The sequence below is a fragment of the Mustela lutreola genome, chromosome 1 (genome assembly GCF_030435805.1).
Source record: "Mustela lutreola isolate mMusLut2 chromosome 1, mMusLut2.pri, whole genome shotgun sequence".
NCBI lineage: Eukaryota > Metazoa > Chordata > Mammalia > Carnivora > Mustelidae > Mustela > Mustela lutreola.
The window spans coordinates 193273720-193296552 of NC_081290.1; the positions used below are offsets into that span (position 1 = coordinate 193273720).

The window sequence follows — 22833 nt, forward strand, 5'->3', positions numbered from 1 at the left end:
AAAAACACACAGGGATAGATATTAGGGTGTCAATATTTTCATCTATTTTGGGACTTGGGGGTTTGCTACTCAAAAATATTTACTGTTTTTGAGAAAAGAAGAACATACTGATGGGCTTCAAGAAAATCTTGGGGTCAAGATAGGAGCCAAAGGGACCAGGAGGAACAGATGATGTTGCTGATTGGATCCCAGGTGGAATAGGATAGGGAAAGACTTGAAAACCATAATAGGGTATTAAGAAGCCCAACCATTTACACAGTTTGAGTCCTCTGAGGAAGGGAATGGGAGAGGCTGGTTAGGTTTTGAACTGAAAAAGTTGCCCTTGTGTCTATCAGGGCCTTGTTTATCTCTCCCCTATGGTTACATCAACTGTCCCCAAGAAAAGGCAGATCCCTCAAGGTCTTTGGAGTAGCCCTACTGGGGAGATTGGTGGAAGGGGCCCTTTCATTAAGAGAGTGAAGCGACTGACTAGCCTTATCTTGGGTCAGTCCTTTGAGTTTTGGACAGTCTTTTAAAAAAAATTTTTAAATGCCCTTTTGCAGTAATAACAGGTACACTTTGGAGTTAACACTTCAAATAGGGGTTTGTGTTGGTTCAGACGTAGTTGTTAACGTTGAAGTTTCATGATTTGTGTGGTTTTCTTTCTAGTGTTTTATTTTCTAAGATTTATTTATTTATTTGAGAGAGAGCAAGTGGGGGGGGGCACAGAAGAGGCAGAGAGAGAATCCCATGTAGACTCCCCATTGCTCAACAGGGGAGCACAGCCCACAACCCCGAGATCGTGACCTGAGCCAAAATCAAATCAGATACTTAACCCACTGAGCCACCCAGATGCCCTATTTTTTTGTTTGTTTGTTTTGTTTCGTTTTTCGTTTATTTGGTTTGCTTATTTCCAGCTAGAGAGACAGACACAGACCATGGAAGCAGAACCACCGTGCTCCCTCTACCAGCTGGTCTTAAAACCCAGGACCCTGACTCCAAAAAGCACCAATGAGCTGCCTGACTTGTCTGCCCGTATTGACCAATCAGGACAAGGCCCTTCCAACCAATCAGGATGGAGCACTTTTTTTTTCTTTTCCTCCTTAGTATATTGGAAAAGCAGAAATCCCGGTGGGAAGCAGAGCAGGGATTTGGTGTAGGTAAGCAAAGCCTCTCCTCTCTTCCAGGAGGCCAGTCTCAACTGCTCCGCGGGTGCTGCTGATAAGGAAATCTGTGTTCTCAGGCGGCCGACCAATCCAGCAGGGGAATCCGGTCCCAGCCCCGGAGCCATTCCGGGCTTTCCCCTGCCCCACCAGCCGCAGAGGCCAGAGAGATGGAGGTTCAAAAGTACAAACTACAGGGACGCCTGGGTGGCTCAGTTGGTTAAGCAGCTGCCTTGGCTCAGGTCATGATCCCAGCGTCCTGGGATCCAGTCCCACATCCGGGTCCTTGCTCTGCAGGGAGCCTGCTTCTCCCTCTGACTCTGTCTGCCTATGCTCGCTCTCGCTCACTCTCTCTCTGACAAATAAATAAAATCTTAAAAAAAAAAAAGTACAAACTACATCTTAGTTTGTGCTCGGGGCTCAGAGTTTGAGATTCCTCTCTTCTGGGCCCGCTGGTGTAAAATAAACCTCCCATCTTCCCAGGTCTCCGAGGGCCACCTGGGTTTTTTGGCCGGGATCCAGTCCGCCTTCCATAGCTTCTGGTTCCCTGGCCTGGAACCCCAACCGCGCTGGCCCATTGTCACCACGGGTTTGAGGGCAATGGGTGGCGGGGGGTGATGGAACGCGGGGGTGACGGGACGAGGGATCCTAAGGAGAAGGCGCGCCCTGCCTAATCTTTGGCAGTCTCCCACCTGGTCCCCTCGAACAGACCCCGCTCAGCTGTTCCTGCTTGTCTCGACTGGGCAGGTGAGGACCTGGTTACCACATCGGATTCCGGTAAGGCCTGGGGTCCCAGGACCAGTCAGGGCCCCCATCAGGGTGGAAGTAGGAGCTTGAACACCTCTGGAGACTTCTTGGAGGTCTCACAAGTAGGACTTCCCAGGGAGAGAAGTCCCTCAGGTCAGGAACCCCCCAAAAGGGGGGTCAGAAGGGAATTTCTGAAAGGAATTTCGCAGGTACAGCCTGGGGGCAGGGGCGGGGGAGGAACTGTAGTAACCTCGGTGTGAATGCGCGAGTGAACATGCCGTTTGACTTGGCTTCTCAGGCGAGCTGATTATGTGGCGCCACGGTCTTGAGACTACGGAGTCTGCCGAGTGGGCCCCAACCTTTTTCCATGGTGACCTCATGGGGTCTAGGGTGAGCCTTTCAGGTCGCCAGTCCGGGGTTTATATGAACTTGCTGCGGCCAAGAGGCACCCACGTCTCCTCTGCAAGGGCGGACAGGCAGGCATCTGACTGATCTCCTCTGAAGGGGCACGCACCCTTGTCTGTCTCTGCGCCCCCACCCACGGGAACATCACCGTGGGGTCAGGGCAGAGCAAACCTACAGTCTCAGACTGATCAAAATTTCAGGAAGGCGTTTTCAAAAGACTATGGAGTTAGGATGCATCCCAGCAAACTGAGAACACTTTGTGAGTTACAATGGCCCACCTTTAATGTTGACTGGCCTTCAAAATGTCCCAACGGTTCATTGGGTGTGACAAGTTGTAACAGGGAAGCCAGGACACCCTGACCAGTTTCTGTACATCGACTCCTGGCTAGGAATTGCCCAGACCCTACCCCCTGGGTGTGATCTGCTTACAATAGGCAGAGACAGGCCAGTGCCTCATCCAAGCAATCCAAAAAGACCACCAAATCCCCAGCCAGAGATCCCAAGGCTAAGCTGATCCTGCCCCTCCGTACACGCCCCCAAGGCCATCTACACCTGGCCCCCTCCAGTTCCAGACACTCCACTGCCATCAGCCTCCCCAACGCCCTAGGCCCAGAGGATCCAGTTTCTCCGGGACCAGCAGCCAGGCTGTGCCCCAGGCCAGGCCAGGTGCCCTCCAAATGCGAGTACAAAGAGAATCAAGAATCTGAGAGGCACAATAAAGACAAAGAGTCCAACCCGGCCGTTCCATGATGTATTATCAACCTTTCTCCACCACCGACCCTCTCCACTGGACCCATGAGCCCACCTGTTCATTCTGGGAAAGAGTTTTCAGAGTGGCCCTGTTGGCAGAGAGGTCCCAACCACCAAAAGCGGGAAACCCTGGGTTCTGGGTTTGACCCTGATCTTGGCTGGGAACAATGTGCCTACAATAAAGGTGCGTTTAAAAAACAAACAAAAAGCAAGAATAAACCTTGTCCCAACCAGGGTAAGGCTCAAAAGCCCACCCACTTCAAGAAAGAACCCGGAGAAAGAGGGCCTCACAGGCATTGCAGAAATAGACTCAGAGTGTGGTGGGGGACTGGGCTCTCTTCTCCTTGGCCCCCATGAGCCCATGATCAGAATAAAAATAGGGGGCCGAGCAGTGATTTCATGGTTCATACTGGGGCCAAGCACTCTGTTGTCACCTCCCCAGTGGCCTCTTTCAGCAAGAGGACTGCAGCCATCCTTGGGGTTACCAGGACACGGCAATACAACAGCCCTTTTGCTAGGCTCGTCAGTGTAAACCAGGGGCCACCAGGTCCAACATGAATTCCCTTTATGTACCTGATTGCCCCATCCCCCTCCTGGGCCGAGATACACTCTCTAAGCTTAGGGCTCAGATAAGCTTGAGCCCACCGGGCATACCAGTCTCCAATTAAACCCAGGGCAAGAGCAGACAGGGTCTCTGTTACTAGGAGTTACCACACCAAGGAAAAAAGAATGGAGGCTATTCTGCACCCAGGTGGAGCCAAATGGGGCTGGAGTTCACCTTTCCCTTCAGTGTGGGCCAAAGACAACCCACTGGACTAGCCCAGAATCAGGCCCCATCATTGCTGAACTAATCTTGGAAGCCCAATCCCAGACACAAAGGCAATAGCCGCTCCCACAAGAAGCTAAGATTGGCCTTCACAAACATCTGGCCAAACTTAAAAAACACAAGTATCCTAATTGAGTGCCAATTGGCTTAAAGTACCCCCACTCTTGCCAGTTAAGAAGCCAGGAGGGGGCTATCGACCAGCCCAAGACCTGCAGGCCATCAACAAGGTAGGCAGTCATCTCCTAAACCCAGTGGTCCCAGATCCATGCACCCCCCCCTCCAGTATGGGGATGGCCGCCTCCCCGCCAGTGACACGCAAGAAGACTACACAAAAGGCACAAATCTGCCAACAACAGGCCCAATACCTCGGTTTCCTCTGCACCCAAGGGAAGAGAACTAGAGTGGGAGAGGAAGAAAGTAATCATCTCCTTGCCATAGCCCCAGACGATGAGGAGCCTATGAGAATTCCTGGTGGCAGCAGAATCCTGCCGCATCTGGATTCCTGGGTTCTCCACAGTAACAAGACCCCTCTATGATCTCTCAGGGGACCGAATTGAGAACCCCCTGCCCAGACTGGGAAAGCAGAAGCCACCTTCAGATAGATAAAGCCTGCCCTGGGACGGGCTCCAGCCCTGGGCCTACCAAACAGAGGAAAAAAACCCTCCAATCTCTTTGTACATGAAAAAAAAAAAAAAAAATTAGCTCTCAGGGTATTCACCCAGACTGCTGGGCCCTGGCAACCGCCAGCTGCCTATCTGCGAAAGAATCTGAACTCCGTGGCCCACGTGCCTCAGGGAGTTAGCAGCCACAGTCCTACACCTTAAGGAGGCAGACAAGCTCAGCCTGGGACAAGAACTTAACGTCAAGGTTCCTTATGTAGTGGGGTCCCTCACGAACACAGAGGGGCACCACTTCCTCTCCAGCTCTCGGCCTGCACAGTACCAAGGGCTCCTCTGCGAGAATCCATGGGTCACCCTTGGAACAGTAAGCACATTAAACCCAACAACCTATCTCCCCATGGAAGAGGGGAAACCAGACCGTGACTGCTCCAGAGTAATTGAAGCCTACGCAAGCCATCCAGATCTACGGAATCAAGCCATAAAAAATCCAGAGCTCGGGCTGTTCAGCGACGGCAGCAGTTACCTCCAAGAGGGTGCCCAAAAAGTGGGTTATGCAGTGACCATGACCCCTGAAGTCCTAGAGGCTAAGGCATTACCAGCTGGATGGTCAGCACAATGGGCTGAACTACACACCTTAGACCCCTCAGTCAAGGCAAGCTGGTCAACGTCCACACTGATTCTCGATATGCCTTTGCCTTTGCTACTGTACATATACAGGGAGGCCGTGTACAAGGAAAGGGGCCTCCCTACTACCGCAGGAAAAGCTATCAAAAACAAGGAAGAGATACAAAAACCCCTCAAAGCCATCTGGCTTCCAAAAGAAGTAGCAATCCCGCACCATAAGGGACACTAAAAAGGAGACGACCCCATAGCAGGGAGACCCCATAGCAGATGAGGCTGCCTAGACTGCGGCCAGGAAAAACTAGCTAGATTAATAAGATCAGGAGTTTGCATACTTTGCCTAATTTAAATGGGTTTGCTTAACAAGAAATGATAGTTCTGTACCTAGGCCATCAGCAAACGTAGAATGAAAAATAATTCAGCTGTCTTGGGGCACCTGGGTAGCTCAGCCGGCTGAGCATAGGACTCTTCATTTCAGCTCAGGTCATGATCTCAGCGTCCTGAGACCCCCCTGGGCTAGTGCTCAATGGGGAGTCTGCTTATCCTCCCCCCTCTGCTCCTTCCATGCTAGCATGCTTGCTCTCTCTCTCAAATAAATAAATCTTTAAAACAATAATCATCATCACGGAGCTGGCTCACTGGGTGGCAGAAAGGCCAGAGTGTTCGGCAAAGACACTCTCTAGTTAGAGTAACCAAGACAGATTCATAGGGACTTTGAATACCTTGTGGAATCTTTTCCCTATTAAGGATTTGGGGAAGAAAGCCTCAGGAATAGCTTCAGTCTTTTTCCCAATTTAAGGGCTCTCCGCTCAGGGAAATGTTCTAGTGGGTTCTATCAGTGAGCTGCCCGCTTCCAGTTTCTTGCTAGGCCTTCACCAACTCGCTTTATAATTAGTTGATACAAACCAGAGAAACCGGGGTCATGTGTTTGCATCACGGTGTTAAATTCCCCTGCAAATGTACAAGGGTCTTTGGTAGCTTTGGGAAATGGTTTAGCTATGGCCCATAGTTCAGGTTTTGACTATGGGGTGAAGGAAGCGTGGGCGGCTCCTGCCTCCCCAAGGTTTAACCTTACCTGGGGTCCCATAGGATCAGAAGGCTGTCAGGGTCTCAGGAGGGGAAGGGCTGTTTAGCTAAGGCTGGCTACAGAACAGGAGGGGGTGGGGAAGGGGAAGGAAGAGCGGGGTTGGGGGCAGTGAGCAGAAGGAAGGGGCTTAAAGGTTTCAGCCAATGTTTCTAGATTTCTTAGCTTGGCTGATTCAGTTTCCTGAAGTTTGGGTTTCACTGCCCAAAGGCAAGCAAATTTGCAGGGTTTCTTTTAAAGGCCTCCAATTAAAATAAGCTTCCCCCTCATTTTGTTTGGTCTTACAAATCTTTTCCAGTTATGTGTACAAGTAAACTAATTTGGGGGTATCAAAAATGCCCCGTTTTGGTGAATGGAATTATAACTCATCTCCGGTAATGTGTGTCCAATGGGGCCAAAATTTTACAGCAGGAGCCATATTTCTCAAACCTAAATCCTGCAGGGATTCCAGCAGGAGGCTCTCAGAAGTCCTTTTAAAGGGCACCTGGGTGGCTCAGTCGTTAAGCATCTGCCTTTGGCTCAGGTCATGGTCCCAGGGTCCTGGGATTGATCCCCACTTTGGGGTCTCTGCATCTTCCTCTCCCGCTCCCCCTGCTTGTGTTTCTGCTCTTGCTGTCTCTATGTCAGATAAATAAATAAAATCTTAAAAAGGAAGAAGTCCCCTCAGAAGAATTACTTCCCATAACGGAGTACTCACTGAGAACCTGAAACCAGAATCTCCCACTCAAAGGCTGAGGACAGAAACCTCCCCTCAAAAACGAGTGAGGACAGAACCTGAGCTGGGATTATTTTCCAGGCAGTCGGGGCCCGGGGGGGTGGGGGGGGGGGTGGGGGGGGATGAAACCGACAAAATGCAATTGATTAAAGTCAAAAGTTCACCTCATTCTGCGAATTGAGACAGAACAGGTGTATAAGCCCCGCTTCCTAGTATCCTCCAGACGCCCTTCTGAAAGACTCTCTTTGCAATGCTCAGTGCATTTTGGAATCTTCCACAATATCATCGCCTAGAGATTGGAATTATTACAAACTCACAATATACTGCAGCTCTGGTATTTGGTTAGGATGCAGCTGAAGTGAGGTCTTCCAGCTGGACTAAGAATTAAATTTACATGAGACAGATGAACAGGAGGGAAAAATCCTCGGTTTTATTATGTGCACACAGAGGCCCAATAGTGAAATTGAGACCTGAAGAAACGACCACAGCAGTCAGTTTTTATTCTTTTTAGACAAAGAGATAATAAATTGGTGAGGAATTGACAAGATGAAGAAAAATAGGCATTTGGTAGCTTTAATTAGCAAGGAATTCTTAAGCGGGATTTGAGCTGAGATAGTAAATTAGGGAAAAAAAAGTAACAATGTTTATTTCTGCACCCTTCTCCGTTTTAAAGTCCCTGTCTCTGGTGATAAGGATGTCTTTTTACTTCTTAGTACAAAGAGGGTGCCTTTCAAATGGGAGATTTATTTCCTCCTTTGCACTGGTTGTTTCCTAAGTAACTTTCAGTTAAAATAATCGTGACGCTAAAGCAGTACGTTTTGGATCAGCCTAACCTTGGCCCCTACAAGATCAATTCCTTACTTAAAAATATCTTACTTAAGGGGCACCTGGCTGGCTCAGTAGGTTAAGGTCCGACTCTTGATTTCAGCGCAGGTCATGATCTCAGGGTCCTGAGACCAAGGCCTGAGTTGAGCCCCGTGCTCACTGGGGAGTCTGTTTCTCTCTCTTTCCCTCTCTGACCTTCCCCCTCTGTAGCTCCCCCTCTAAAAATAAATAAAATCTTTAAAAGTCTCTTACTTAAAAAATAAATAATACATAGCTTTTCTCTTGAAATTGAGTATCTGAGAATTACATCAGTTCTCCTCAAAGTTCATACTGTGAAACCATGACCTCTGAAAACTTTTGAGGCTCAGTTTTATATCCATTTTATATATTTATATATTATATATATTTAAACATGATAAAATATTTCTGTTTTAGAAAGTGGGAGAATTTTTAGAAACTGAGATATAGCCTGAAATTCTCGGGCTGGCTCCATTCTATCCCTGAGCAAAACTGGACAATGATTATTTGCAGAGCTATTTAGAAACACTGACAGGAAGAAATGGTGGACAGTCAGAAATAGAGCTGGTTCCCCAAGAGTATTCCCCAAGAGTCAGATTAACCTTATTCTTTGCCTTCACAGGGTACCTGCACCGAAAACAGATTTTATCAAGGCATCTGACAATGACTTTGAACCATATTCTGTAGAGGAAAACAAATGGAGAAATGTGTGTCTGTGAAATGGCAACTAAGGAGACTAGCAAATGGTGGGACAAATGAACAAAGACTCAATTTAATGAAGACGGATCCATTAGGAGATTCCTGCTGGTGGATTCTGAGCCAACAAATGAAGACTGGCCTTCATGTCACAAAAACTCACGATAGTTGCCTTTAATGTTAGGTAGAACCAATGAGAACACTATTTCTGGATGTCAAAAATGTCCACATACTTAACCTAATAGGTGCATGGTTGTCTCACAATGACACCCTCTCTTCTAAATCTCTGGATAATGAATGCTAATGTCTCACTGATACACTGACAAATCCTCACTCCACTGTGCAAATGACCCCCAACATTCTAGATCCACGTTCCATTACTGCCCCACGTATATCCAACATTCCAGCCAAAGTGGACCGCTCACTATTCTCCAAACATACCCCAACTTTCTCGTCTCTGCCTTTGGGCTACAGCTTCTAAAATCCCTTCCTTCTGTCCCGTCCCGTAACCCTCCTTTGTATGGTGTACCAGGATGGAAATCTGCTCACAATATACTCCCAGGTGAGAGAAAATGAAGCTTATTTATTTTGTGTCTTACTGGATTCCGTGTTCTTCACCAGCCCCAGCCAAAGGTTATGAAGGGAGGCGAGTCTGCCCAGATTTAGTGGAACTCAGTACAGTCATCTAAGTTGTTCCTGGGGAATGCTTCATGTCTATATGGAAAGCTGAACAGCTGAGCCCTCGGATGGCTCAGTGCCTTGCCTGCCTCCCAGCTCTGCTCTGCAGGGCCTCCGAATGAATGGGGGTGGGGGTTGCAGAGAGTGGCTTGCTGGACCACAGGGTGGAAGCAAAGACTTGGAGATTCTAAAATGTCTCAATCTCAGGAAGAAGGGAAAAGATGAAAGGTAGAGTCTGCTTTTCTCTTCTTCCTCCCTCACTCTCCTCTTCTCCCTTGTGTTTCATGTGTAAGAATTCTGATCTGGGGTCCCTGGGTGGCTCAGTCAGCTAAGAGTCCAACTCTTGGTCTTGGCTCAGGTCCTGATCTCAGGGTCCTTAGATCAAGCCCCACATCGGGCTCTCTGCTCAGTATGGAGTCTGCTTGAGCTTCTTGCTCTGTCTCCCTCTCCCCACCCCACCAACACTCTCTCTTAAATAAATAAAATCATTAAAAAAAAGAACCCTGATCTACTTCTAAACAGGGGATACCTGAGACCAACAAGAAGGTCATACACAGAGAGCCTAAAAGAACCAATATCTACCCTCCTTCCTAAGCCCTTCATACCATGTCTTACTATTGGAAATTGTATTGTTTGATGTTGCTTAGGTGGTTATTGTGTCTCTGCAGGAAAGACAACAAGATGACAAGCAAGGCCATTCTAGAGGAACCAGACCAGGTGTGGCAAGATGAGGAGGACAAAAGTGAAAGATTATCCAACCAGAAGGTTCCTGAGAAGAAAGGAAATAAATGAAGCAGAATGCTTTGGCAGAAAGAGCCTTTCCTCCAGGAAGCTTTCTTTGCTCTCCTCCTCTGGATTGGACGCTTCTTTTACCTAAAGCAGTTGGACCTCAAACAGTGGAGCCAGAAGTCATGGAAGTTTGTCCTATGTTCTGTAATGCAGTATGGTGACAGGAAGGCAAAGGTCAGGAAAGAAGAAACTCACAAAGACTCTGGCCATTCAGCCAACAACCGTCAACCAGAAGGGCCTCCCCAGTGTTGAGCACCGTCCAACCTTTGGATGTTTGCACGTTTGGAGAGAGGAACTCCAATAGCGAGTAAGGTTTAATTTCCTGCCTGCAAGTTGATTGGAGATTTTGAATCAGATCCAATTTGATTTAAAGGAAATTAAGAAATCGGATCGGTTTTGCACACCTGGGTTTGTATTCTGAGCTCCATTCCCACTGCAACAGGCAGTTTATCCTGAGGAAGTTTGAACCCGAAGATGAATCTGTGCATGTGGCCTTTGTATCAATATCCACGCCCTGGTCTTCCCAGTATCCAGTCAGCTCTGGTCTGTGCCCAGGCTACTCTGAGGGCCTGTTACCCGATTATCTCGTTATAGGTAAGATGAACACAGCAGAGCGATACACAAGAGAAGGTGTCCCCGATCTTTCCCTTTTAAGACCTACTACCATGCTGGGCTTCCCACATGCGTCAGAGTACCACACAATACAATATCTTGCCTGTTTGCACCGCTGTTGGAGAATTCATTAACCTTATTTTTGAGTCTTAACGCATCTTTGCCAAATGATTCCTCTCTTCTCCTTCAGCCCAAACGGCTGGTTCTATATCTGACCCATGCCCTGAGTCAGGTTGCTGCATATAAATGTTAAACAAATGTGTTCAAAATCAAAACCCCTAGAAGTTTCTGAGGCCTGTAAAATCCTGCTCACATCAAAGTACCTTCCCAGCTTTATCTTGCACCACCCACCCCGCACACACCCACACCCACACCACACCACACTACAAGCTGGCCACACCCAGTCGCTTCCTAGCCTGAGCCCACCAGATTCATTTACACATTTACACTCATTTACACTAGAAGCACTCTTTGTGCTTCTACACACAGGATTCCTCCTTCCCACTGACCTCTCCCTTCACTGGATAACACCAACTCAAACTTCAAGATCCACCTCAGAGGTCACCATGTCCCTTGCCTCAGGACGACCTAGAAGTCCCTACTCCATGGGCTCGGAGCACTTAGTGAACATGGTCTGGAGCACAGACATTTTACATGAACTAGTTTTTCAGCTCTGGCCACGAACCCATCAGCTCCCACAGGAGGAAGGACTGTGTCCCGCCATCTTTGTAGACCCGGCATACTGCAGCGTCAAACACATGGTAAGCAGGTGATAATATTTCTAGGAGATGAGGGGGCATGAGGGTGAGGGAGGCCCCCCCCACTGGCCAGGCCGGAGGGGGCGCCCCTCAGTGGCCCTGGTGATGCTGTGTCAGGGCACCCTGTCAATCCAGGCTTTTTTCTACTTCTAACCAAACCAGATTATCAGAGGGGCTCTATTTGATCCTGAGTTGACATTCAAGAATAAGAAAAAGAAACTCTTGGGGCACCTGGGTAGCTCATTTGGTTAAGCATCAGCCTTTGGCTTGGGGCATGATCCCAGAGTCCTAGGATCGAGCCCCACATCTGGCTCCCGCTCAGTGGGGAGCCTGCCTCTCCCTCTCCTTCTGCTGCTCTGCCTGCTGTTCTCTCTCTCTCTCCCTCTGTCAAATAAACAAATAAAATCTTAAAAAGAAAATTAAAAAAGAAAAAGAAACTCTTAACTAACAAACTGGAAAACTACCCCAAAGGTTAGTTTCTGTGGGGGGAAGTAGCAGTTACAAGACCCCAGACATCACCACTCTTCCCACCGCCCAACCCCGCCTGGCAGGATTTTGAACAGCACAACCAGAAGGCACAGTGACCCCATTGAGGACATCTTGGAAAGTCACCCCTCAGGACGCCTGGGTGGCTCAGTTTGTTGGACGACTGCCTTCAGCTCAGGTCATGATCCCAGAGTCCTGGGATCAAGTCCCACATTGGGCTCCCAGCTCCACGGGGAGTCTGCTTCTCCCTCTGACAACTTCCTCGCTCATGCGCTCTCTCACTGTCTCTCTCTCTCAAATAAATAAATAAAATCTTAAAAAAAAAAAAAAAAGAAAGCCACCCCTCCCCCACAGGGCCTTCTGCAGATTGTTGCTTTCTTCCTCACCTTGGTCTCAGTAACAGAAGGGACACCCTAGGTATAAGGCTGTAGAAAAAGTACTTCATCACAGGGTCCCATGTGATTCTCATGCTATTCCCGAAACTTAATCCCAGAACAATTTCTTGAGTGTGGGGTCCGCAGCCAGACTGACCTGGTGGGTTGTGTCAGTAGCTGTTCCTCTTCCTCCTCTTCCTCCCAGGATCGGACATTGTCCAAACTCTGGGACTCTGCTGGGACATCCCCAGAATATCGCCCAGGTCGGTCCCCAGCCCTACTCCAGCTCTCCCCTGGGTGCTGCTCACCTGGGTTTTCCTCTGGGGCCTCACATGACCTCGACAGTTGAGCTCGTCATCTGTTTCCAATTGTGGTGCCTCCTCTTTGTCCTGTTTCTGTTCTCGGAGCCACCTCCTCACGGTTACACCAGTCAGAATCGCCCCGGTTCACTTTCACCCTGAACCTTCCTTAACGCCCAGCTCACACTACACACCATCTCCTGCCTCTACTCCTGTCCCACTGCCCTGGAGCTCTAGGGCACCCTCCTGTCCCCTCTGGTTTGACAATTCACTCTAAGACTCCTGGAACTCAGGAACGTGGTGTGTTTGTGATTACATTCGTGATTACGGTTTCATTATAAAGGATCAGGAGCAGTCAGATAAAGAGACGAGGGGGCAGGGTTTGGGAGGGTCCTGAATGCAGGGCTTTCCTGTCCTTACCCTGTGCTATCAGGACATGTCACCCTCCTGGGACATCAATGTGTCCATCAACCAGGAAGCCCCATTGAGCTTTTTCCTGGGATTCTACCATGGTGGCATGATTTATTGAATCATTGCTGATGAGACTGAACTAAGTCTTCAACCCCGCAATCCTCCCGTGGTCAGACTGATGCTTGTCACATGATTGGTCTTTCTGGCAGGACTAGCCCCATCCTGAGCCATCTCATTAGCATAAATTCAGGTGTGGTCCAAGGGACCGCCAAGAATAACAAAGCTTAGAAAATCCCAAGAATGCAGAGTCTCCTTCTTAGGAACCAAGGATGAAAGGAAGTCAAATTCTATATTGTGCAACCGCTGTATAAAGGCTAATTACTTATCCGAGGTCACATAGGACAGAAATGGTTGAGATGGGTCTCAACCCCAGGAAATACGGTACAGGGCCCACATCTTAAATATTCTCTTTCAGTAAATATTTTAGAGTTGTTTTCAAACAGATTTTGTACCCTGCTGGTCAGTTTTATTCTGGGATAGTCCAGTTTGGGAGTTACACTGAGACTGAGATTATCTTATATTTCTAAATAATTATCAAGGGTATATGAGAAAATCACAGATGATATACATTTAACAAACAGTCACCTTACTAAATGTTCTTATGATCTCTAACTGTTTTTCTGTGGATTTTCTTGGAATTTCAAAGAGCACAAACATTTTTCTACCCCAGTGGGAATTATTTTATCACCTCTTTTCCAACTTGTTGTGCGTGATATATCTCATTACTTTGGCCTCTCTATTTCTGCCTGATTTTCCTCACGTACCAGTGTTGACCAAAAGGCCCATCCCAATTCAAAGGAGAGATCCCAAGAGATCTTTGGGAATTCAGGAAGTCACTCCCCAGCAGAGGGGGCAGCTGAATGGAATCTTGGAGGAAGATGTGGCCATATTGGGGGAGGTGAGGGAGGTGGGTCAGGACTGGACCTGAAGGGGTCTGGGCATCTGAGGACCCCTAAGATGGGCCAGACACTTATTTAGGTCGACGCTGATTTAGGTAGAAAGTTGGAGGTTTGAAATGTGTGTTGCAGACTTAGATCTCCACTCGGGGAACCTACTGATGAGTTTTGAGCAGAGGAGTGACAAGAGAACAGTATAAGCTGAGCGGATTGGGCTTATCGGGGAACACAGGAGGATTTGGGGGTGGCATGAGAACTTAAAGCTTATATTTTTAATTTCATATTATTTAAAGTTTTGTGTCTTGTGGATGCTTTATAAGATACACTGTGCAGGGGGCACCTGGGTGGCTCAGTGGGTTAAGCCTCTGCCTTCGGCTCAGGCTTGATCTCAGGGTCCTGGGACTGAGCCCCGCATCAGGCTCTCTGCTCAGCAGGGAGCCTGCTTCTCTCTTTCTCTTTCTCTCTCTCTCTCTCTCTCTCTCGCTCGTTCTCTGCCTACTTGTGATGTCTGTCAAATAAATAAATAAAATTTTTAGGAAAAAAAAAGACTGTGCATAACAGCACATTATGAACTTCATAGAATAAATACACATGTAACAATTGGTAGGTGCTCAAACATGATTTTCACAACCAAATATAGAGACAAGTGCATCAGAAGAACGTGTTACCACCAGTAAATTACTGTGATAATACTAGATTGAGGCAACTTACTCCTAAACCATGAAAGGATGGAACAAATGTGAGAAATCTACAGGCATCTCAAAGACTCAGAAACTGAAATAATGACAATTTTTTTGTTGTTGTTAAAATTAAGCCACTAAAGACAATTTTGAATTTGGTGGTTTAACTCCAAGTCTCTATGTGAAAATGTTTCAACAATAATATAATATTTATATTATTAAAAATGTTTTAAAGTAATTGTATGAAGTGTTTTAGATCAGTGATTCTCAAACATTATTCCTCAGGCCAGTACTGAAGCTTGCTAAAATTTTCACCCCTTTTGTAACAAAATTATAAAATTACAAAAAAGTAATATTTCCATTAATCTAAATATTCATTAAAAGGGCTGTCCTTTATTTTCTTTTTGAGAAAATGAAAACACTTTTTTGGGGGGGTGGAATTATTCCTTTTTTTTTTAAATCAGAAGAAATTCCAATTTATTTATTTATTTTTTAATTTTTATTTATTTATTTGAGAGAGAGAGATCACAAGTAGGTAGAGAGGCAGGCAGAGAGAGAGGAAGGGAAGCAGGCTCCTTGCTGAGCAGAGAGCCTGATACGGGACTCTATCCCAGGACCCTGAGATCATGACCTGAGCATGATCATGACCCACTGAGCCACCCAGGCGCCCAGAATTATTCCTTTTTAAAAGTAAGACCTCCTGGGTGACTCAGTCGGTTAAACAGCTGCCTTCGACTCAGGCCATGATCCTAAGGTCCTGGGATCAAGTCCCTCATCGGGCTCCCTGCTCAGTGGAGAGCCTTCTTCTCCCTCTCTCTCTGCCTACTGCTCTGCCTACTTGTGCTCTGTATCTGTCAAATAAATAAATAAAATCTAGAAAAATAAAGTAAAAAGATGATAACCATAGATGATAGATTTTTTTTTAAATATTACTTTGCAAAATAAAAAGTTGTCAACCATGCATTAGTTTTATTTAGTTATTCAAGATTTTGGGGGGTAAGGATTTCTTGCTTGGATTTTTTGTCTTTTTTTTATAATGCATAAAAATCTCAAGTCTGGGAACTGAAGATTACAAACGGCAGGTGCAACTCTGTCCACCAGATGGCAGAGCAGCTCCACACTTAACTTCCTGAGGGTCCGCCTCTGGACTTCGGCCCGTTTGGCCCTTGGCAAAAATCACCAGTTTATCTTTCGGAAACTATCTTATTTCCTCCTTTTAGGATTTCCCCCTCACAAATATATTCACCAGAAGTTTTATACATCTCAGCCTAGAAATGAATTTCCCTTCCAGGGTTATGTTTAGGCTTGCCCTCTACTTTTTTTTTTTTTAATTTCATTATAAATCTCCAACAATAAAACAAAGGGCTAATGGAGCTGTTGCAGAGGTACAGAAAGAGGATGGGAGTCAGGGACAGACCGAGTGGAGCCTCAACGTTTATGCTTCTGATCCTCTGCCGCCACCACCACCACCACCACGCACACACACACACACACACACACAGTGCTGAGTCTCAGAATGTGTAGGGACAGGGACATAAACCAAGAGGAGCGGAAAGAAAGGGTACTTGGGTTGATCGTAAAAAATTTAATTCCTTCTGTCGGGAAGATGCAGCCATTTAGAAGAAACAAAGAGGAACGCCATACTGCCACCTAGCGGTGCGAACTGTTTTTGTCCAGATTTATGCAAACAAGACCCTCGTATTTATGCTTGGGGTGGTGTCTAAGGCCATGCCCCCTCCGTGCTTCTGTCGCCGCGGGTACCTGATGCAGGTGTTTAATCCTGAACCGGTGGTCAGTAGAGTCAGAGGCCTTGGCCATGCAGTCCTATTCTTGTCTGAATGCTGGGCTGGTGAGGGCCTACTTACTCAGTGTCTAAACTCGGTGTCTTGCAGTTCCCTTCATTCACATTGAGAACCAAAGCATCAACCCAGGGCAGGAGACTCCTAATCGGTCCACTTTCTGTAAAATCCCCCATTTCAGAAATCCTGAGTACATCTGCTGTTCTCCCTCAAATGCTTTGCTGTAGCAGGAAGTGGCGGCATCAAAACCCCCGAGTTGTCCTGAGAGCGACTTACGAAAGCCGTGGCCTCCTCGTCCTAAGCCAGGGCCACAGAACCCAGGAGAGGACCCAGGGACCTGTCTGGGTGTACAAGAAGGAAAAAAACAAAGCACTCTGCTTCCTCCTACTGAGCAAAGTCAATTTGGACTAAGGAAATTTTCATCTTTCCCTCTTTCTGCCTTTTTCTTTCACTTCCCAGAGCACCTCTCTTCTACACTTCAGAACTTGACAAAGACTGGGTTAAAATTCAGAATCCCTCCCTTGCTAGCCGGGTGACATTATCCACCCTTTTTGACCTCCTCGTGTAAAATGAAGCTAACAGAACCTCCCCGGCAGCCTTTGTGGGGCTTCGTCCTCAGTCTTACCTCTCCTCAACCTACCTGCCCCCTCTCATGCTTCTAAACGACATACCCTATTCCTGCCTTCTAATCAGAAATCATTTCTCTTCAATGTCGGCTATGCCAGTTCCCGAGAAAGCAAGCTCATTGAATCAGTTCACAATAATGTGAAAACAAATAATAGCCTTTCCCACCTAGAGTTATAGAATCCTCTAATTGTAGAACCGAAAAATGGTGGGGGAGGGATGGTGCGTAGAGGTCATCTGGTCCAAATCCTATATTCTCCACATCACACCACCAGATCCTGAAGACATTAAGTGGACAGCCCAGGCCCCAGAGTTTTCACGGAAGAGCCCAGATGGGAACACAACAGGTTTGGTGTCCTGATCTCTGCCCAGATTCATTCCAGAATGCTACACTACTTCTGAGGTTCTAATCCTGAATACTTTCTTTGGCTGCATCCCATTGTCCACTTCCGACCCCACAAGCCCATTCTTCTCCTCTCTCTCTCCCCTTTTCCTCATGATCATCCACATGGGTAGCTCTAAGCCCTCGTCCACATTTTCCAGACTTCAATGCTTAAAACTCTTTGGAGAATGGTTCCAGTACCCTCATTTAAGATAATTAAGATTGGGGTCATTTTGTAAGAAGTGGAAGAAATTTCTGGAAGACCGAAAACACCATAAACAAACCAGGCAGGTGTGAGTGTTTACACCGATGGCTATAAGACAGTGCAAACTCTCTAATTAGGTCTGAAGGAGCTAGTAAAACCCAGAGTTCCATATCCAGCAAAAATGTCTTTTAGGAATGAAGCTGACCATAGAGGTTTGACAGGGGACTATTCTGTCTAACGTTTAGGGAAGTGAAGGGATACTATGTAAAAGTGATATATCAAGAAATAACTGGATAAGCATTTGACCTAGAAATAGGGATGCAAATAACCTTAGAATCAGCTGACAAAGTTCAAGGAGGTGCTTGTCTTTTTTTTTTTTTTTTTTTTTTTTTAAGATTTTATTTATTTATTTGACAGGGAGAGAGAGATCACAAGTAGGCAGAAAGGCAGGCAGAGAGAGAGGGGGTAGCATGCTCCCCGCTGAGCAGAGAGCCGGATGCGGGGCTACATCCCAGGACCCTGAGATCATAACCTGAACTGAAGTCAGAGGCTTAGCCCACTGAGCCACCCAGGTGCCCCAGGAGTAGCTAATCTTTCTTTTTTTTTCTTTCTTTCTTTCGAGTCAGAGCTGGTCTTTTGACATAAGCTTTTCAAATCATTTTATTTTAACTACAGACCTGTATCCCTTTGCTAAATATAGAAAATAATGAAATGTTTCAAAGCCTGCGTTTGAAGCAGGACAGGTGGCTCAGGTGATTTGATATTCTGGGAGCCAAAGACAACGCCCTGCCCCACACCTGAGGAGGTCAGGTCCCCAGTGCCTGGGACTGAGCTGGCTGCCTTTGCTTAGAATATCCGTTGTGCTAGGCTTTCAGGCCCCTCTGTCAGCCCCAGCAGAGCCTCCATTCTTCTCCGGACTCCCTGCTTCAGCCAGGTTAATAGGCTCTTTTCTGCACAGAAATTATTTCCTACCCCAGGGTGTTGGAACAAAGCCTCTTGCTGAATACTTTCCATGCCCGTAACATTTTTCCCCACACCCTTCTGTTATAACAGTCTTCATAAGCGACTTTACCAAGGTGACCTCTCTGTGTGGCCTCACCTGCTTTATTGTACCTCTCAGCATACTTTGACTTATTTACAGGTGCATTGATGTGTCCTTGATAAGGTTGGCACCTGGCAAAATGCTTGGCAGCTTGCAGGCACTTGGTGTAGATTTGTTGAATTTTTTTTTTTTCTAACCGATATGCTTCTTACATGTCGTCTGCATCTGGTCCCTCCAACCGGACGGTCCTCCTTTTCTCCCATTGGCCACCATTTCCAGTCACCTTGCCTCGCTGATAGGGTAGGGCAATGAGTCAATCCAAAGAGCTAATGCTATGGCCATTCTGGAGCTGCCTAGCGTGTCCCTGCTTCGTGGTTTCTCAAATCATGAGTGACTCAAATTATGAGTGTTGTCTCCTGAAATGTTAGTAGATGTTCTGTAACAAAAGAAAAGTGTTTTGTGGTAGGCAGTCTCTAAAATGACCTCAAGACTGCTGCCTTGGATATTCACTTCTTAGGTAATCTCCTCTGCCTGAGTGTAGGCTTGACTTACTGACTGACATCTAGTAAGTACAGTGTGATATCTGGGATGTCACTTCATGGTTAGGTTATAAAAACACTGTCTTAAAAGGACAAAGTCAGAGGCACCTGGGTGGCTCAGTTGGTTAAATGTCCGACTCTTGATTTTAGCTCATGTCATTATCTCAGGGTCCTGGGATCAAGCCCCACATCAGGCTCCCTGCTCAGTGGGGAGCCTGCTTCTCCCTCTCCCTCTGCTTGTGCTCTCTCTCTCTCTCTCTGACAAATAAAGTCTTTTTAAAAATATATATGTGTGTGTATATGTCTTTTATAGATTCAAAAAGGACATTAAAGTGTTAATTGAAAAAAAGACCTTTTGTCAAGAAAATCCATTTAACTTTGTTGATCTCTGTGTTTCTCAGATTCACTTGACTATCAAACCCTTTTGTGATGAAACACCTATTCACAATTCATAATATACTGCTATTCCAAGAAACATGATCAGGTATTTATATCCAACTTGTAAATTCTTTATGATTAGTAAGTCATTTGAGGGGCCAGAAGAGAGAAGTATTGTACAGAAACCATTTATCTACAAATAACAGAAAACTCACAGTCTAATGGTTAAATGAAAAATACAGATTCATTTTTCTGACTTAAACAATCTGGAGGTGAGTAGCTGCCAGCACTGGGTTAGCACTGGTTGGTGGTGTCAGGGTCAGATTCTCTGAGATCCTTCTCTCTCCCATGCTCAGTGCCTCTGGGTGGCAAGAAGTACACACCAGCTCCATGCATAGTAACAATTTCCAAGTCAGGAGGAAGAAGAATAAGAGACTGCTGCCAGTCCTGGCTATCCCTTTTTCTCACAGAAAGCAAACACTTTATAGGAAAGATTTCCACTTCTATTTTCTTCCCAGGACTATGTCACCTGGCCACTCACATCTGCAGGAGAGGCTGGAAAAGTGATCATCTCATCTGAGGCTGTGTATGTTTCTGCCTTGGACGGAACTGGGATTTATTGGCGGGGAAGAGGTGAATGAATGTTGTAGATGCATATAATAGAGTCTGCCGCAGAGGGTAGGAAAGGAGCCGCAGAAATCCATCCTTACTCCTGGAAACACAATTCAAGTTTCCTGTGACCTCTCCATGTATCCACTCACGAAATAGTTAAACCACAGCACAGTAATGAGAAATGAATTGGCTTAAGCCCAGCCACTTCAGAGAGACAGACATTGAAGAGGGGGGGACATAGACAGCAATGGTGGGGTTAAGAGTTGATGGTTGTAGGACGGAAGTCCCTAGGGAAGGATTGAGCTAGGAAGTTGTTCTTCTCCTGCCAAGATTCAGACGTTCTAAAAATCCCCTCACTTGACATCCTCAGAGGGTTGAGATGCGATGAGAAGAACAGAAACTTCTGGAGAAATGCAAATCCAGGTGGTGAGCTTGAAGCAGTTCCAGGGTGAATGGCCAAGGTGTGCTCAGATGTGAACGTGCAAGTGTGATGGGTACCGTTGGGGGCACGCAGAGGATAGCCAGAGGGACCCCAAAAAGGGAAGAGGATGGGAGAGACCTAGCCAAGGTCAAAACAGGCGTGTCCTAGTCATTCCTGACCAAGAGCTGCTTGAATATCCTGGCCAGGGGAATTGGCCCAAATCAGTTCGGGATGCTATTTTGAAAGTATTTCCATGTCCACTAATTCTTGAGTACGTTCTGTGGCCAGAAAAAGAATGACATGTTTCACCCATATGATCTTTATTTTCATAGAGCCTTTGCACATAAATACTATTTTCCTCTAATAGACAAATGAAAAGCATAACATTCAGAAGGGTTTAGAAACGTGGCCCAAACCACCTTGTAGTAAGTGCAGATACAGGATTCTGACGAAAATCTGTGTCTACAAGACCCCCAGCACTTTCCACTCTCCCACAGGGCCACCTCTGATCACTCCAATGTGGGCCATCTCTATGGATAACATTTTCTTATTTGTCATTTGTTGAATTAACTGCCCAGTAAATTTGTTTCAGTGTAGTCTTTAACACTTCACTATGTGATCATTTTATTTTTATAATCGGTCTAATAGCCCGAGAACTTATTAGAGATTGCCTCAGTTCACTAGGGCTGTCTGAAACAACAGAAATGTCTTTCTCATGGTTCTGGAGAGCGGAAGTCCAAGATCAAGTTGTCATTGGTTTGGTTTCCTCCAAGACCTTCCTCCTTGGCTTGCAGATGACTGCCTCCTCACTGTGTCCTCCCGTGGTCATTCCTCCATGGACACACATATCTTTCTCCAAATTTCATCTTCTTGGAGCATGCCAGTCATATTGGATTAAGGACCATTCTGCTGGTCTCGTTTTTCAACTTAATTACCTCTTTAAAGATCTTAGGTCCAAATACAGTCACATCCTTAGGTAGTGGACATCAGGGCTTCAACATATGAATTTGGGGGGACACAAGTCACCCATAACAGAGACCTTAAGTCAGATTCTTAAAAAACCTTATGTTTGATAGAATGATAGATATTACCCATCACCTTGGCTACCAAGACTCTTAAAAAACCTTATGTTTGATAGAATGATAGATATTACCCATCACCTTGGCTACCAAGACTCATCCTCAAAGTTTGGATAGCTCTGACTCCCAGGGAATCCTCGGATGAGATGTCTGGTCAGACAATCATTATTTATGGCATCATAACATACCATAGAAGTTAAGCAATGTTTCTTTCTTTTTAAGATTTTATTTACTTATTTGAGAGAGAGAGAGAGAGCGAACAGTAGCGGTCAGAGGGGCAGAGAGAAAGGGAGACGCAGACTCCCCGCTGAGCAGGGAGCCTGACATGGGGCTCCATCCCAAGCCTCTGGGATCATGACCTGAGCCGAACGAAGGCAGATGCTTAACCTACTGAGCCCCCACGCCCAGGTGCCCCATTTAGGTAATGTTTCAATTTTAGTCTGAATTACACAGAAGGGTTTTCAGAAGATGTTACATGGACTCCCCAGCACCCCCTGTGATCATGTCCTCTTTTACCGTAGAAAACCAACTATAAGGAAGCCACTTCATTCTTACAAGAGTCAGGCCAGATTAACAGACTCTAACAATTGCTTGTTGTTCTTAAGTAAAGTACTAGAAGGATCTGCAGATGCCTTACTAAAGAGAAGCTATAGATTTGCAACAAAGACAAAAACACATCATGTTTGCCAGTTTCCCATGAAAAGTACATCTTTGCCCAGAAATCATATATACTTGTTTTCTGAAATTTTCATTAAAAAATAGGGAAGGAAAGTCAGTGTTCAAATGACATTTTTGAAAAGTTGGGATGTGATGTCTCTATAAAATCTGCTTTGAATTATGTAAGAGACTTATGTTTGAATAACACAATTAGCCTACAATTTCTGCACCAAGCAGCACAATACAACGGGTTGGAACATTTCCCTCCTTCAAGGTGGACCCCTGATTATAATGACAGGGATATGGCTACAAGTACAGCAGCCATCTCCGCTGTCATCTGCCTTCAAAGACCAAATAAATTGTACTTATTCTGGGGCCCTGAGCCATTTCGGTGATCAAAGACGTCCACCTTCAGAAAAAGGGCAGGAATTGTGCCCAGTAGAGGCACTTCTTAACACAACATTTCGATGTCCTGACATTTTCATCTCCTTGAGATTAAAGTAATCCAGTGATGATTTGGACCAAACACGGGAGTCCTGAGTTATTCCAGACCCTAAGACGAGCCCACGTAAGAAAGAGGTGGAAACAGTTTCCGGTCTAGGG

The 22833-nt window shown here is 46.2% G+C and overlaps 1 long non-coding RNA gene across 1 annotated transcript; it reads left to right on the forward strand.

Annotated features, from left to right (window-relative positions):
* Positions 1–1772: 1772 nt before the first annotated feature.
* Positions 1773–11566, forward strand: LOC131820406 (uncharacterized). The gene is made up of 3 exons (XR_009349622.1): positions 1773–1919; positions 8376–9011; positions 9796–11566. It is a non-coding gene; the product is annotated as an uncharacterized LOC131820406 (long non-coding RNA).
* The last annotated feature ends 11267 nt before the right edge of the window (positions 11567–22833 follow it).